Below are 15,797 nucleotides of genomic sequence, written 5' to 3' on the forward strand. Positions count from 1 at the left end.
AATGCAATGTAGTGATGCTCATGACACACACACGTCTTAGGCTGACTCCACGATATTATTGCTGTTTATTGCTCCTGTCATTTTTGATTTCCCCTTCTGTTGCAGCTTTCACTTCTTGAAGCTTGTCTTAATTTCAGACCCGGATCCCACAAATTACACATCTGCTTACCTTTAGTCATCTGCATATTCCTGTTGATTCCACTGAGAATACACACACACTTTAAATTAACCACATGTGCAAGATTTTTGGAACTAAATCATGGGAAATGTAGTGTACTTGTTGTTATTTTTCCCAGCTTCCACAGCTAGTGGCTTCTGCAGGTGGTCAGACCTGCAGAGATTTAAAACCCACTGTTGATAGAGAAAAGGCAGTTGGCCTGAAATCAGTGAGATTTGAGAAAAGGTCTTGACAATATTAAGAAGAGAAACTTTTTTTTGCAGCAATAGTAGTGGTGTGAGCTTTCATAGCAAAGGTTGCTCCAAGACAGTAGGGCTGACAAAGACCCAACATTTTATTCTCTTCTCTTGAGGCTATGCTCAGATCAGAGACAGTTTCCCTCGGATAAAGTTTTCCTCCTTTCCTTATGTAAATCAGTGTTGTTAGAAGCATGGGGCAGGAGGGATAGGGGAAGTAGTAATTTGTAATTTTTGTTGGGGAAACACCCCCAGCATAACTGATGTTGTGTTGTTTGGCAGTTGGGAATGACAGCAAAAAAAAACAAACACCAGAAGGACTACAGAAGTTTCTGGGAAAAAATAAGGAGGAAAACCAGACTGAAGGGCAATCTGTACTGGGAAGATTGACAACATTATGATAATTTGGTTTTCTTATTTTGTTTCTTTACTTCATATTTAAAGTATTGCAACAAGGGCTGAAAATAACTCATATTTCAGTTTGCATTAAGTGGTACTGTAACTGCAATTTAATTAAAAAAAAAAACAAGAAAGAGAAGTTATAAGTTATGGTATCTAAATCACATGCCACATGACAGCTGAAATTATTTGAATTATTTCAAACTATTACAATAGTTACAATTATTTGAAAAAAGATATATTTTTTATTTTATTCCCATAAATGATACAAGCTAGCTGTGGCAGAGTAAAATATGAGAGAAAATGAAAACTGTAGGAAGACAATATACTGAGAGCTTAAATTTGATTTAACATTTCATTCCTCTAGAAATGCAGCTTTCAAAACATCATTCAAGATGTATGGAAATTAAATATAATGTTTAATTCTGGCATACCTTAAACACAGGTCTAAAAATAGCATCATTCCCAAAAGACAGAAATTCTGAGCTACCACCGTCTCTGCAGCTCTGTTGCCAATATCTGCATTGTTTATTTATCCTGGGAAATCTCTGTGAAGGAGCAGGATCTCAGGGCAGCTCAGATGCGGCCAGATGGGAGGAGGTGGGAGGTCGAGCTTTGCCTCCAGCCCATTCCTCCTGGCTTTCCCCAGGAGGCTGCTCTTGGGATGACAAAGCCCCTGCGGCTCTGGGTCCCTGGTGGGAATAGGAGCCCAAAAGACAGAGAAAAAGTGAGATAAGAGAGAAAAGCAGACAGAGCAAAGAGTGTAGCCTAGTGCTTCCTGGCATTGCATCCTGAAAAGAGCCCTTCAGTCTCAATCTTCTGCTACACAGAAGGGCATGAGGTGATCTTAGCTTTGGAAATTGGGTAAATTAGATAAGCTAATTCATTTTTCTGCTAATTTAGAATCGGTTTTGTTTGCATTTGATTTGCCAGTTTTATTCCTATAATCTGTTGGTAACTTGATACCTTTGTGTTTTAGAAAAAAGAATATTTCCTCCTTGTCTACATTTCATCTGTTAAATAAAAAAGCAGAAATTCATAAGGAGCATAAGATCCCACAGTGGTGAATGCAGTGAAGACCTGTAGCCAAATTTTTTCACAGCCAAATTTTTGTCCACTCCTCTGCTACCTTGCAGGCAGGGCAATAGTAATTAGTATGGTCTGTTCTTTCTTCAGAGTATATTGATGTTTCCTCTGCCACAATTCACATCTTTTCATTATTCTTTGGATACAACGCTCTCTGCAAACCATCATTGTTCTCCCTGATATGTGCTAAACATTGACAAGGAAACAAAGAAAATATGCTTGTTGAAACAAGCTGACCTCTGGTGCAAGAAGAGCAAATAAGTGAGTGCCCTGGGATATGTCTTTTGTTATTGCTAATTGTTTTTTAAACACCACAAGTCTCCTCTCAGTTTGGAAGACAAAGACCCCTCTAGTGCTACATCAGACTGGGGGCAAGACCAAAGAGCCATGTGCTTGTCCAGACTGATAAATCCATAAAGAGATGAATCAGGCTGCCTATGTTGATAGCAGCTCAGGTTTTACTGGAGCTGATGGGGTTTGGAGAGTTTTCTTCAACCCTCAGCACTCATCTGTATCATGTGTCAGGGAGAGCTGACTGTCTACTCAGATATTAGGTAGTACCTGAAAGTATTCAGCTATTTTGGATGGTGTCTGGAACCTTCCTCTTCATAAAACTCATCTTCAACAAGGCCAAAGAATCTTCCTGTGCTGTTTATCCAGAAACTGTCCATGAGTCAAGAGGTTCAGAACAACCAACAGCGTGAAAATGTAGTTAAAAATGCACATGGATGCTGTACAGGAAGAGGTCTTGGGAATTGTGAGGCTTGACAGAAAAAAAGCATCTTGCCCCAAGTTAAGGGTATTTGAGAGGTTTGTTTAACCTTCATTTTAGCTATTTGCACAAAATTCCATGTTATTATTTACAATACCATTGAATCAAAATGTGAATTTGCCATAGCAACCCAGGCTTCAAATGGGGCCTATGTTGCTTCCCCAAATTACACCACCTCCTTAAAAAGGAGGAAAGAAGAATGCACTGTGTAACCTTGAACTCTTGCAAAATGTTGTAAGCAAAACATGGCTTTAATAAGCCACACAAACAATTCTTAGAGTACGTTTTATAAGAAAAGATTGCAATTATAAAATAAAAATTATAAAATTATAAATATGTAAATATGAAAAGAGCTATTTCAGCTTAGTCCATTTTTCAGAAAAATGTTAGCACTGGGGACATACTGGCAACAGTAAGACTAAAGTAGGACATTGACATGATGTGGGTGAGGATTTCTGTGTCACTGCCTGGTTTTTTTCACCGTGAGGAAAATAAAACAGTGACAGGTCATACATTCATTCATGCATTTTATTCTTTCCATTCAATTCAATTCGCCAGAAAAATAATGAAGCATCCAGCAGATGACATGGTTGTACATAAATAAATATATACTCAAATCCCCTGCTTGCAGTCACTACCCACTAACAAAATACCAGAGTCAGCTGGATTTCTGGAAAGCAGAATACATCCAGAAATTTTGCTTAGGTTATGCAAAATAATGCTTGTTTAACTGTGCTTTGAAAGTCTCATGTGGTTGTACATGTTTGTGAGTACCTGTGTGTGTCTGTTGATGTTATGTGATGTAAAGCACTTGGACTTTTCACATCCATTTCACTTTTCTTCCTGTTGTTCTCAGGTAGACATTACTGACAAGATTTGTCCTAAGCACACATGAGGTTTTCTGTTGTGGATATCAGTTTTATATAACTGATGCACATCCTTTTTTTTTCTTAAGCAGAGTATGAAGAGGTTCAGCTGCATGTGTCTGCAATGAGAAAAGAGCTGTACTAAAAAGGACAGTCTTCTCACCTTCTTCACAAATTATTTCCTGTGATTTTTTATTCCTATGATTCAAGCAGCAATGAAAATAAGGAAAAAACCAGCTATTTCTTACTATTTTTAAAAGCAAGTCAAAAACCCAAGCCTTGTATCTAACAAGTAGTACAACAGGTGAGATAATCCATGTCTCTCCAAACACTTCTACAGGTGTTTAGGAATTTGTTTTCAGTAGGAGATAAACAGGAACTTCTTCTGCACCTAACAGAAGAAGCAGCCCCAAACCTCTATTTATTAATTGCTGCACTGCTTTTACAACACAGCCCAGTGTAAAGGATTAGAGGAATCCTGGGGCACAGATTCACTTCTGTGCATCATTAGCATCTGAGCTAATAGTATGGAGAGAGGAGAAATGCAGCTTCACAGCTTGAAAGATCAGTGGCGAGACCCACTTTGGACCTTTTGATGCAATCCACATTGCAACAGGAGCCTTTTCTGGCAGTGGGGGATGCCTGGATGCCAGGGCTCGGAAGAACTGACTGTTCCTTGTACACACAGGCACAGCAAACCTATGGTGGACACACCAGCCCTGTTGGATATCCCCAGAGAGTCAGGCTGGTCCAAATCACCTGCTTTCGAGACTTTTGTTCTTTGTGAACAGACTCCTGGAAATCTGAACACAGTATTTTTGCAGATAACGCCTGTCTTTTCCACTTTATTGCTAGTTGTCTCTTTCAGGATGTTCAGCCTCCAAGATCAGCTTTCCATTTGCAATTCATGATATTAGCTGGAAAATTTACAGGACAAAAGCAGATCTTATGGATTGGCTTAATTCCACTATCCTTTTTTTAGATTCTTGTGAGTTAAGGAAAACCACAGAAGGTTTGAATCTTGTTTTGCTTTTTAATCTAAAGATACTATTTGTTTTGGCTTAAAGGGAGTTGTGAGAAATACCAATATATTTAAAAGGAACACATTTAAGTGCTTTCTAAGGACAGCAAGTGAACCTTAGCAGTGAAATCCTGCTGTATGTGAGGTTTTAAAATTGCAACGCACAAATGTTTTACTGGGATGTAAGAATGTCCAGGAATGTGTGTAGTCCAGGATGATATCCAGTCAAAAATAGCTAATGCATAAGGAAAAAGTTATTCTCTAAATTTAAAGGAATCACTTTATACTCACATCCGAAATTTCTAGTGACATCACACATCATGAAACAATGAAATCTGATAAAACTGTTCCCTTCAACAGAAGTTTTAAAATATGTTCAGAAAGACTTCACCTCTGCTGCCTAACTTCAGCCTTGAAATCTTAAATCTGACAGTTGGTCACGTCCCTTTTACTTCTCTTTTACTTCTCTTTCTACCACAGAACAGCATCTTGGCTTTGCCTTCCCAGCCTGAATCAACCATACCAGCTCTCTGAAATGCTTCATGTAGAGCATCCACCGTATTAACTGGAAAACACTAGAAGTCCTGATGTAAGTTTTCAATAAAATAATGAAATTAGATCTTAGTGATCTAGGAACAGTGGACATTTGATTTCAGAGCTCCACACTGCCATGGCTGCAGGCAGTATTATTTCATAGTTTTCAGAATATGTGTAACTCAGGAGTTACTCAGAAACATAAACTGCAATTCCTGGAGGTAAAGTGAAATATCCATTAGTTGCATATATCAAGATGTGTCTACTCAAAAAGAATATACATTACAGACAGATACTCCTGATGCCTGACATATGGTTTTCTTTTGGGGAATCAGTGCTGTGTTAAAAGAATTGTTCCATTCTCAGCTTTATGCAAAGGCTGAGTCTGTTATTGTCCTTGGTCTTCACAGAGTAAATTCATTAGTATGAATTGTGCTTTTATTAATGCTAAAAGTCTGAAAAAACCCCCAAAAAACTAGGGCTAAACTCAATGATGCCTTGTTGTACCACTTGGAAAAATTTGCTTGTCCATCCTTTAAGCTCCTTGTGACGAAGTCTCTCTTTGCAGGGGTTTCAGATTGTGTACAAGACAATAGAAACAATGTGGGAATACAACAAATTCTTAGTGCTATTAACAGTGCCAGTGGATGCAGCTCCAGTCCATGTCATTGCAAAGTGTGTCCAGATGCTGCAATGATGCATATCTTGTAACTGCTTATAATGATAAACAGATAATAAAGGTTGAATTAAACAAGTCCATGGTTTTGGCCTTGCTGCCGGCAAGTTCTGGAGTGTATGTGAAATAAACCATCACCACAGCTAGCATTGGTTGGCTCTCTACCATCTCCAAGGACATTCAGGATGTTGACTCACTTCTGGGAATGGTCCCTCTGGGGCTGCATTTCAAAGCACTGACAGGTTGGTGCAAGTTTTAATGTGTAATGCCCAAACCTCTTATGATTTGACAATTTCAGATTTGGTGGGTGGCAGTTCAGCCCTTTTTTCAAAATGCAGAGGAGAGAAGGGTTTGTTTGAATGGTTTTGTCAGAAAATAATTGCAGAAGATCGGCCAGTTCCAACACAAGACCCAGGCACAGCTCTACTAGGTACCTAATAGGAGATATAGACCTTCCTCCTAGTTTATCATCCATGTGTTTATTTATCTCATGATGTCCCATGCGTCAGGCACTGCACAGACCAGCCTCTAAGATAAGTGGTATATCAACCCTGGAGAAAGCTTTTTAACTCTATTCAAGTAGAATTCATTTATAAAAACCAGTTTAGCGTTGAGGAAAGAAATGCAAGGTAACTGCATGGTAGGAATTATCTTGGCTGTGTCAAAGGATTTCCTGTGTGTTTCTTAACTCTCTGTATTTCAGGTTTCTTCTGTCAGAAAATTTGTCTGTTACTCTGAGACTATAGAGGACAGGGTTTCCACAGAGGTGTATCAGTGCCTACTTAATGGCAAAGATGACCATCAGTGCTTCATGAGCACGTGATGCACTTGATCATAGGCTTTACTGGAGTTCCTAATGAGGCCCAAAGATCCTGTGATGGAAGGTGTAATGACATTTCAAGGGGTTAGTGATAGTCACTTGGCAGTATTCCCCATTTTCCTGCTATCTTTGAATCACAGCGAATGAAGTTAATTGAAATTAATTTCTGATATGGAAATGTTCCTTTCTGTTAAGGCTGGGTGTTGATGGGTAAGAATATGTTACCATAAAGGGAGCTAGAAGGCAGTTGAATGAAACCTTAGACAAAAAGGAAGGGTTTTTTTGTGCTAAATGACTAAAACTAAGGCACTCTGCCAAGGCATGCATGCATCATAACTCACTACTTATTTGGGTGAAGAAATGCCCCAGCATTTCCACTTCCAGCACACTGAAATATCAGCCCTGAGCCATCAATTATCCACAACAACGTGCCCAGGACTGGTGCTGCCACATGCACAGTAAAGCCTGCTGCCCACAGAGGCCCAGTTTTGGATCTGGGCACAGGTTTCTCCCAGAATTATGTATTTGAATGTGTGTAACACAACAAACTGCATCGCAATAACTGCACAGTTCAAAACTTGGCACTGGTGCCTGCTCTTTTTCCAAAGTCAAGTGTAAAGTCTTAGGGCCCTATTAATGAAAAATCCATCTGATGGCTGGATCAGAGAAGAAGGAGGGCCCCAAATTATGAGCAGGATCTGTTCTAAAAGCCATGTGCTCATGTAAAAATGTGATGGAATAAGGGCATGGAAAGTTCCGTGTGGATTTCTCTAGATGCACAGAGATTCCTGGAATGCACATAAATTTATATGTTGTACTTAGAGACATGGTGCAAAGGGCCACGAGGCTGTAAATAAGTTTCCTTGCAGCATGAAGTAGGGAGATAAACAGTGACATGTCAAAAGCCTTGCAAAGAAGGGTTGGGGTCAAACATGATATCTAGCAAGTCTTAGTTTTCTTAACCCTGCCTACATGTTTTTATTTCTACAGCGTGAAACCAGCAAGTCCTGTTTGACATATCAACCGTGCTTCCTAAGCAACCTGGGAAACTGTTAATGGCTATACCTATCTGAGTGCTTGACACAAGCTACAGGCATAGTCAGCACCTGTTATTTATAGAAAAGCCAGTGAAACAGTCCTAAAATACAGGACTGCAAATGTGTACTGGAAGGATGTTTTACTTCTCAGGAAAAATAGTTGTTTTCAAATTATCTCAGTGAGTGGATATACTTACTTTTATTTCTTTTTACTGTTGTAATCAAAGAGCTCAGGAAAAGATAAAACTGAAGAATTTTCCATCAGAAAATATCTCTGTATTATTATTATCTCCATCCTTAGCCAACTTATGCAAAGCAGACTCTTTTACTTTCTGCAATATGTTTAATTTCCCATTGACCTGGATGACAATAACTTTTTAAAAGTTTTGTGGGGTTTGCTTTTTTTTTTTTAAATAAAAAAGCAGGCTGCACTTATGCTGCTCGCTTTCTGCAAGGTGTACTTGTAGTTTAACCAGCTCAGCTCCCTTTCTCTCACAGCTGCTTGTGTGCAAAGACTTTGTTCACCATTAACCCCCAGTGCGACGGGCTTTGTAAAAATGGCAATGCAGAAGTCATGGGATGACTCTCTGGGAAGATTTGGCTTTTGTAAGGCTGCCTTCAGAAGAGTTTTTCCTCCTCAGGAAGTTCATCATCCTGTCAGGAGAGTCACGGAGAGGAGTGAGGCCAGGTCCTATGGCAATTCTGGATTAAACCTTTAATCCTCGGACTACTTGAATGTGCCATAATTTATGCCATACCAAAGCTCCTAAATTATGTCTAAAGCAGCTCTATCCTCTCATGTTCTCTTTAGTTTTAATGTTTCTCATTAAAAATGATGAAACATGAGCCACTCTTACTGAAAACTCATCTTTCTCATCAACAGGAAAACCTCAACTGTTCTGTACATGAAACAGTCCACGTGATGGCAGGTTTTGGCTTTTTCCAGTGTGAGCATGGCATGGCTGATTCAAGCAAGGGCATCCAGGATCTACACAGATCATACAGATCTTCAGCATTGCTGATGCTGCTTAGATTTTACTCGTGATTACGAGGACGAATTTCAGCTCTAGAAGCAGAGTTTCACATTATGTCATGGCAGCAATGCAGTCAAATGCTGCTGGTAAAAATCAGTTTAATGCTAGGGAATTAGTTGTGTCCAAGTATAAAGGCCTTCAACAAAGGAAAATGAGAAATAAAGCACCTTTGCTCAGATTTTGCTTCCATACTTCCAACAGTCTTTACACAGCATGTGTGAAGGAAGAATCTTGGGAGCTGAGAAATGCAGGGCAGTAGAAACTGTTGTCATAGTCATTGTCTTCCATATATATCATGTTCATTAAGTGGCCTATTAATTTCTGGTGCCAGTAGAACAGAGGCAAGAGAGTGAAAAACTGACAGTCTGCCTGAAAGAGCAGTCAAAGAGAAGGAAAACAAATACCTCCAAAGCTGTAAATACATCACAAAAAGTTCAGAAAAAGTATGTTTCCAGGGCAGGAGAAGGTTTCAATAAAATTATGACTTTAGCTCTGGACCATAATTCAGTTAGAGCACAAGTGGTTGTCATAAAAATTGTGTATATTAGGAAAAATCACTGTTGTCTGTTTCAAAATAGGAATAATACCTTCTAAGCATCTCAAATGTCAGGTTTTATTTAATAAACTTGGGTAAGAAGTACTCTGTATAACCACATGATGTTTGTGGAATGTTGCTATACGTGTAAAAAATGCTGTAAACATAAGGGGCTTTGTGTGTGTGTTTCTCTGTGAAAAGCCCACTCCATCCTCTGAGAAAGTTTATCATTGAAAAGACAAGATAGGTTACAACAGAATGACATAAAGCCCAGCTCTGCAAGATGTCACAGAGCCTTCTCTCTTGCTATCACAAGGACTGCAAATTCCCTGAAACAGGCACTTAAGCACTTTGCAGGAGATAATATTCCTTGCATCCTTAACATTTTTAGGAAGCAGAATGAGTGTGTATTTCCATGTACAAATGTCTCAGACAACATAGCTAATCTTGTTTGGGGTTTATGTGGGACAGCAGGATAGGTGAGTTCCCTTTATAGGAAAGCTATGAAAAATGCAGAGCTTTGGAAGGGCTCATCTTGCATAGGGGATAAGAGTGAGGAGTTGATGACATTTGGGTTTTCTACTAAATGCAGCTGCAGGCAGGCTGGGAAGCTGCTGCTTTTGCATGTGCACTGAGGAACACACATAAGTACATTTTTGTCTCAGTTACTAGGTAGGTGTTAACAAAACAGCAGAGCCATGTATGGATTGGTTTTTATCTATTTTTAGTCCTCCCTTGCACAAGGTCTGCACATTCTGTTCTGTATGCTGCCGACGTTTCAGCTGTGGCTCTTGGTGCAGCTCACACTTCTGTTCTAAAAGCGGCTCAAATATTGTACCACTGTTGTCAGGAGGTCCTAAATGGAAAACAAAACAAAACAAAACAAAACAAATAAATCAACAGTGATAGAAAACAACAACAACAACAACAAAACAAACAACAGCACTCTTCTCTTGCCATCTTGCAAAACAAAATCCTTCAGGCATGATTTATTAGTAAAACTGACTATGGACAGTTAATGTACATCTGGATCTAATAAACAAATGCACAGCTAAAATACCCTTTTTTTTTTTTTTTTTTCTCACAGGGTTTAAGTAAAGTAATTCATCTGTACTTTAACAAAAGCTTTTATTTCCACATGAAGAGGTGGGCAGCCATTCAATTGGACATGACTGAGGTTGTTTCAGTCAGTTAAATTGCCCAATATTTTCATATTACCTTGAAAAAAAAAAAAAAATAGAGGTCATGTGTGTGCCATTTTGACCTAAGAAAGTATAAGCCTCTACCTACAAGATGTATAACATATATAAATTTATATACAAATATTTATGATTCTATTATACACAGAGAAAGTAATACCCTTGCATTAACATGACACATCACAACGAATTAGGATCATAAATAATGGAAAGTGCATGTGGAACAAAAAGTCTGGGGTATTCTTTACTCATCTCTGTAGCCTTTGTGGGCAGAAAAGCTCGTTTTCAAAGCAGATGTTCCTGTCTACTGTAACAGAATTGAAGTTTTGCAGTGGGTGTTCACTGCTTTCAGCTGGCAGTGAGGATTTTTAGCAATACCTCCCATCCTTATTTGCCCAGATTTTGATCCATGAGTGTCAGTAGAAATGGGTGGACACATTCTTAAGGAAAAAGCTCGGTAAGAATTTCTCTCAAGCATGTGTACAATATTTCAGTACCTCTAAGTGATGCAAGTCAATAGCACTACTGGCACGTTTAAAGTAGAACATGTGTGTGATTGCCTGGAGAACTGGAGTGGCTTAACTCTTAGTGTCATACAGCTATCAGGCTGCTTTTGTTTTACTCCATTGTTTTGATGTTGGAAGCAGGTCATGATCCCTTTAAAGAAGCTTCTGAGTTAGTTTAACGTCACTGCTAAGCAGCCCAGCAGAAAAACAAGCACCGTTGTGGAGTTCTTCCAATTAATTTGGGATTTGCAGTTAAATGCGGGTGTCACAATTTAACGAATGAATAATTCATAAACCATCAAGAGGAATATTTCAGGGGAGGGGTTTCTTAAAAAAATTTTTTTTAATAGTGTCAAACATATGCCAAACATTTACAGGATTGTTAGCAGCAAGTGGCTGAAGGAAAGCTGAAAACTGCAAATAAAGCAACTTAGTTGATATGTTGTTTAAATTCTCAAATAGCAGCTGATGACTTCTCCCTTTTCAGGGAGAATATACTGACTTAGTTACATCCTAACAATCATTTTTGTTTCTGAAAATCCCTTACAACAGGAGAGCAATGATCTCTGAAGGAGATGGACCAAATCAGTAATTTTTTCTAGTTCTGGAACTTAAAACTGACATTTTTTCATGCAAGAAATTCTGCTAGAGCTTGCAGCTGTAGGGGAAAAATAAGACATATTTTTGTTGGCAATTGGCATGACTCTTCTTGCATGTTATTCATTTTCTGTAAAGGATAAATTTTTAGGTTAAAGAAAGCTAGTTAAAAGTCCTTTCATCCTTTTAGTTTAGCTTCCACAAGTTGTCCAGTGATCAGATATGATGACAATTAAGAGAAGTGGCATAATAAAGGGATATTTGTATCCATCTGCATGCAAAGCTAAATGGGTTAAATACTGACTGCACTGTCTTTACTCTGCCTAAATCTTCCCTGGAGGTGACACACAAGACCAAGAATGATCCAGTGGTCTGATAATGGGAATTCTGCATGCCTCCAGCCAGCCTTCCTTTGTGAACCAGTAACTAAAATGGATTGCATTTGGGCACTATATTTAATTTTTCCCATAATTTATTATCTGACCTTGGCTAGTGCCCCAAACATATTTTTTTTAGCATACCGTTTTTATGGTATATTGAAAAAGTCTGCAATCTAGCTTTCCCTGCCACCCAAAATGAAACTAAACCTATGAGTAGTATTTAAGAGGACTACTACCACTCAAAGGACTGTGGTTGGAGAAGTCTTCCTTGTTCCCAGACTGACATTCCACAGAATTTCCTTAGGTTATATTTTACTTCCTTTACCATAGAGCTCAGTAACTGAGATATGACTATCTGAGGTATATGAAATACCAGATCCAGTTCCTATTTGATGTACCTGAAGGTACTGAAATGCTGCAACACGTAGGATGTGTTAACTGCTTCCAGCCACTGCTTAGGCATCTGGTGATCACAAAATCATCTGATGCTCTCATGGAAGTTCATTTATAATGAATCCCCAAAAATGTTTAACATACAATTGCAACACTTTATATTACTTTTTACTTAATAACCAGAAAGAAACAATCAATGATTTTATAGATGAATGGACCCTTTTTTTTTCCCTCTTTTTTTTTTTTTTTTTTAAAGTATCTTTTGCATCATTTTCAGTTTTGATTGCTTGAAGGACTAAATTAAGAATGGCAGGTATTTTAGTGGGGGCTCAGCTAGTGGTATATCTGGAGATGTAATGAAGCACTGAGATATTCTTTCCCCTGAGAGTTGAGAGTGCTGGCTGCTACAATACCGTACTTCTCTCATGCTTGACAGTTGAACGGCTTTTTAAAATAATGTCAGGAAGCCCTGAGCTTTTCTACATTCTCCCTTCCTTTCAGTGTGCCGGATGCCCTGGCACCAGAGGGCCTTTGAAACCTTCTCCTGTTTCTTCAGCACCTGATGGTGATTGTTTGACTGGAGATTTATGGCTGGCCTGAAACTCAAAGCTTCCAAAGAGCTGAAGTTACAGAAGCTTGCAGTGATGCTGAATTCCCTGGAGTGGTGGTGCTATCGTCATCTGACGGCTGCTGAGCAGTGAAGTGAGATGGTAATTCCTGCATTCCAGTGGTCGAGAGCTCTACCACCAAAAATACCAACAGGACTCAAAAGAAAAAGCTGTTTAGAGATCTTATACTCCAGACATGTTTTGTGTATGCTTGAGCTCTAACCGCATCAGTGGCACTGCTGGTTTTAAGTGAGTATCTCCTCTGATAGTTTATCACAGGCATAAGAACTTACAGAATGGAGATTCAGTTACTTATCTCTGGGGGGAAGCAGCCAGGAAACCATGATCAGGAAAGAAAAGAGACTTCTGCACCTGCTCTCATCCCATCAGCACTGAGAACTGACAAAGCCAAAAGGTCTGCGGGGGCATCTCTGCAAAATATTTGTGGCCTGGGTAGTGTTTTCTTCCATGGAATGTCAGAATCACAGAGTAGCTGAGGCTGGTGGGCACCTCTGAAGATTGCCTAGTCCAATCTCTTGTTCAAGCAGAGTCAGCTAGAGCAGACTGGACCTTGTCCTCTTGGGTTTTGAATATCTCCAAGGATGGAGACCCTACTAACTGACCAGAAAATCTGTGCCAGTGTTTGATCCCTCTCACAGCAGAACAGGTTTTTGTTATGTTTCAGAAGGAACTGTCTGGATTTCAGTTTGTGCCCCTTGCCTCTTGGCCTGTCACTGGGCACCAATGAGAAGAATCTGTGTCTGTCTCCTTTGCTCCATTAGATATTGATAAGGTCCCCTGAGCCTTTTCTCCTCCAGGCTGATCTGTTCCAGCTCCCTCAGCCTCTCATGGGGAAGATGCTCCTGTCCCTTCATATCTCTGTCCTTTTGGAGGCTATGGTTGCTGCAGCATTGCAAAGGTCTTAAATTACACATAAAGCTCTAAACACCCCCTTTTCTGTCCCCTTGATGCCTCCTCATCCACTGTTCTTAAAAAACAAGTGGTATGGGAGAGCCAAGAAAAAAAATGCAAGTTCTTTATAGGAACAACTTTGTATCCAATGCTCAGAAATTGCTTCATCCTTTAAAGTCATGATGCAACATTTAAAGTGACGCTGCAAAATTACAAAACAAGTGTTCCTGACAATGTAAATAAAAGGGGAGATAAAGCTGGAGATGATTTATGTCTGTGGGAAGGAGAAGTTACTATAGATACCTGAAAGGAGAGCCATGAAGCTTTATTAACTAAGACATAAAAATATCTCATCAGGGATAAAGCTCCCTGATGTAATAACAGTGAAAAAGAAAAATTTATTCTGAAGATGGAACTAGTTCAACATCTGAACAATATTTTCAAACTGTGAAATACTCTCTGGGTAGTGATCCTTCCTCTCATTAGCCTTTTACTCATTATTCTTGCTATTACTACCCTCATCAATGTCCCTATTCAGAGGTAAACCTATACTGATAGTAATTCCCAGACATGTAAGAAAAGGATTTATGTGGAAAAAGGAGGAATTAGGAAAATCCTTTGGCAGCAAATGTCTTTTTTTTTTCTTAAAAAATAGAAAAAAAGGAGAATGGTGGAATTACACTGTCAAACGACAACCCCAAACCTGGGCAAAGATGGAGTATAATTTATTTTGTGAAATGCTAATAAGTGATAAGATAGGTAAAATAGAGATTAGGAATGTCTTTGAGAACATTAAATTATGTTATTAAGCCTTGAATTATCTCCTTGAAATTTTTAGGAAAAGTGCATATGCAGTGTTGCCTAGCTTTTGGGTGCCTTATATCCTGGAAACACAGAATGTTCCAGCACAGTCCTATGCATAAAAGTTTTCTTGGTTTTGTTTTTGTTTTGTTTGTTTTTTCACTAACTCAAACCTTAAAAATTATTTTTGCTTTAAAAATTTTTTTCAGTTTAGCAGGTTATACTGAGAGGAATGTTTTTACTGCTATTTTATGAGTCCATAAAAAAGTTTTATAAGACAATTTTGAACTAAAGCATCTTCAATAAAGCATAAAGTAATGACTTTTTAGGATCAAAACTCTATAAATAATAGCTACTTCTACAATGCCTGTGAACAGGTTTAATGTATCAATCGTGAACATAATCATAATACAGACCAGTCAGTAAAAGAAGGAGCCTTTTACTTTTTCATGCTCAAAAAGTGTAAATGTTGCTTTTTCATAGCTTTTGACTTCTGCTTTCTCTCTGTTTAAGAGGATAGGAAGCTGCATTATTAATAATTGATCTTAGAAAAACAGAAATAAAATATTTTTAGTTTAAAACCAATACCTATTTTCAGGTAGACTGTGTTTACCCAATCACTTTTTGTGGTGAGTTTAACACAGAAGATGGTAGAATGCTTTTGAAGATAAGATGCTTAGAAAATTATCCCAATTTCTATTTGTAATGCAACACTTGTGTTTCACGAAACTGCATCAAGAAAAATATTCTTTACAATTTTCTGAACAGAAACAAAGTATGACAAAAGATGCCCCATCCCTGAAGCGTTAAAGGCCAGGTTGGATGAGGTTCTGAGAAACCTGGCCAAGTGGAAGGTGTCCCTGCTCACGTCAGGGGGTTGGAATGAGATGGTCTTTAAGACTCCTTCCAACCCAAACCGTTCTGTGATTCTATGATTTCATGATTCTACAATATTATAAAGGGTATTCTTACAAAGCAGGTAAGTTTCATGGAGATGAAATTTATACCAGGTCTTTTAAAACCTGTGTTAAGGAGAAGCAGTCCTTTTGGCACCTGGAAAGCCATGCTGATATCTGAAGCCACAGTTTGCTTGTGCTTGCAGAAATTGGTGCAGCTCTTCTCTTCACTTTGGCAGTGTCTAAGTTACCTTGCAGCAAATGAAAAAGCCTTCATTTAATTAATGGCTGGCAATAGTGCAGTTGTGGTT

The 15,797-nt window shown here is 38.7% G+C and overlaps 1 long non-coding RNA gene across 1 annotated transcript; it reads left to right on the forward strand.

Annotated features, from left to right (window-relative positions):
- The first annotated feature begins 1,990 nt into the window (after positions 1–1,990).
- Positions 1,991–15,396, forward strand: LOC116444679. Its single transcript, XR_004240442.1, has 4 exons — positions 1,991–2,160; positions 3,630–3,841; positions 5,039–5,147; positions 12,771–15,396. It is a non-coding gene; the product is annotated as an uncharacterized LOC116444679 (long non-coding RNA).
- The last annotated feature ends 401 nt before the right edge of the window (positions 15,397–15,797 follow it).

This window comes from Corvus moneduloides, chromosome 5, assembly GCF_009650955.1.
Source record: "Corvus moneduloides isolate bCorMon1 chromosome 5, bCorMon1.pri, whole genome shotgun sequence".
NCBI lineage: Eukaryota > Metazoa > Chordata > Aves > Passeriformes > Corvidae > Corvus > Corvus moneduloides.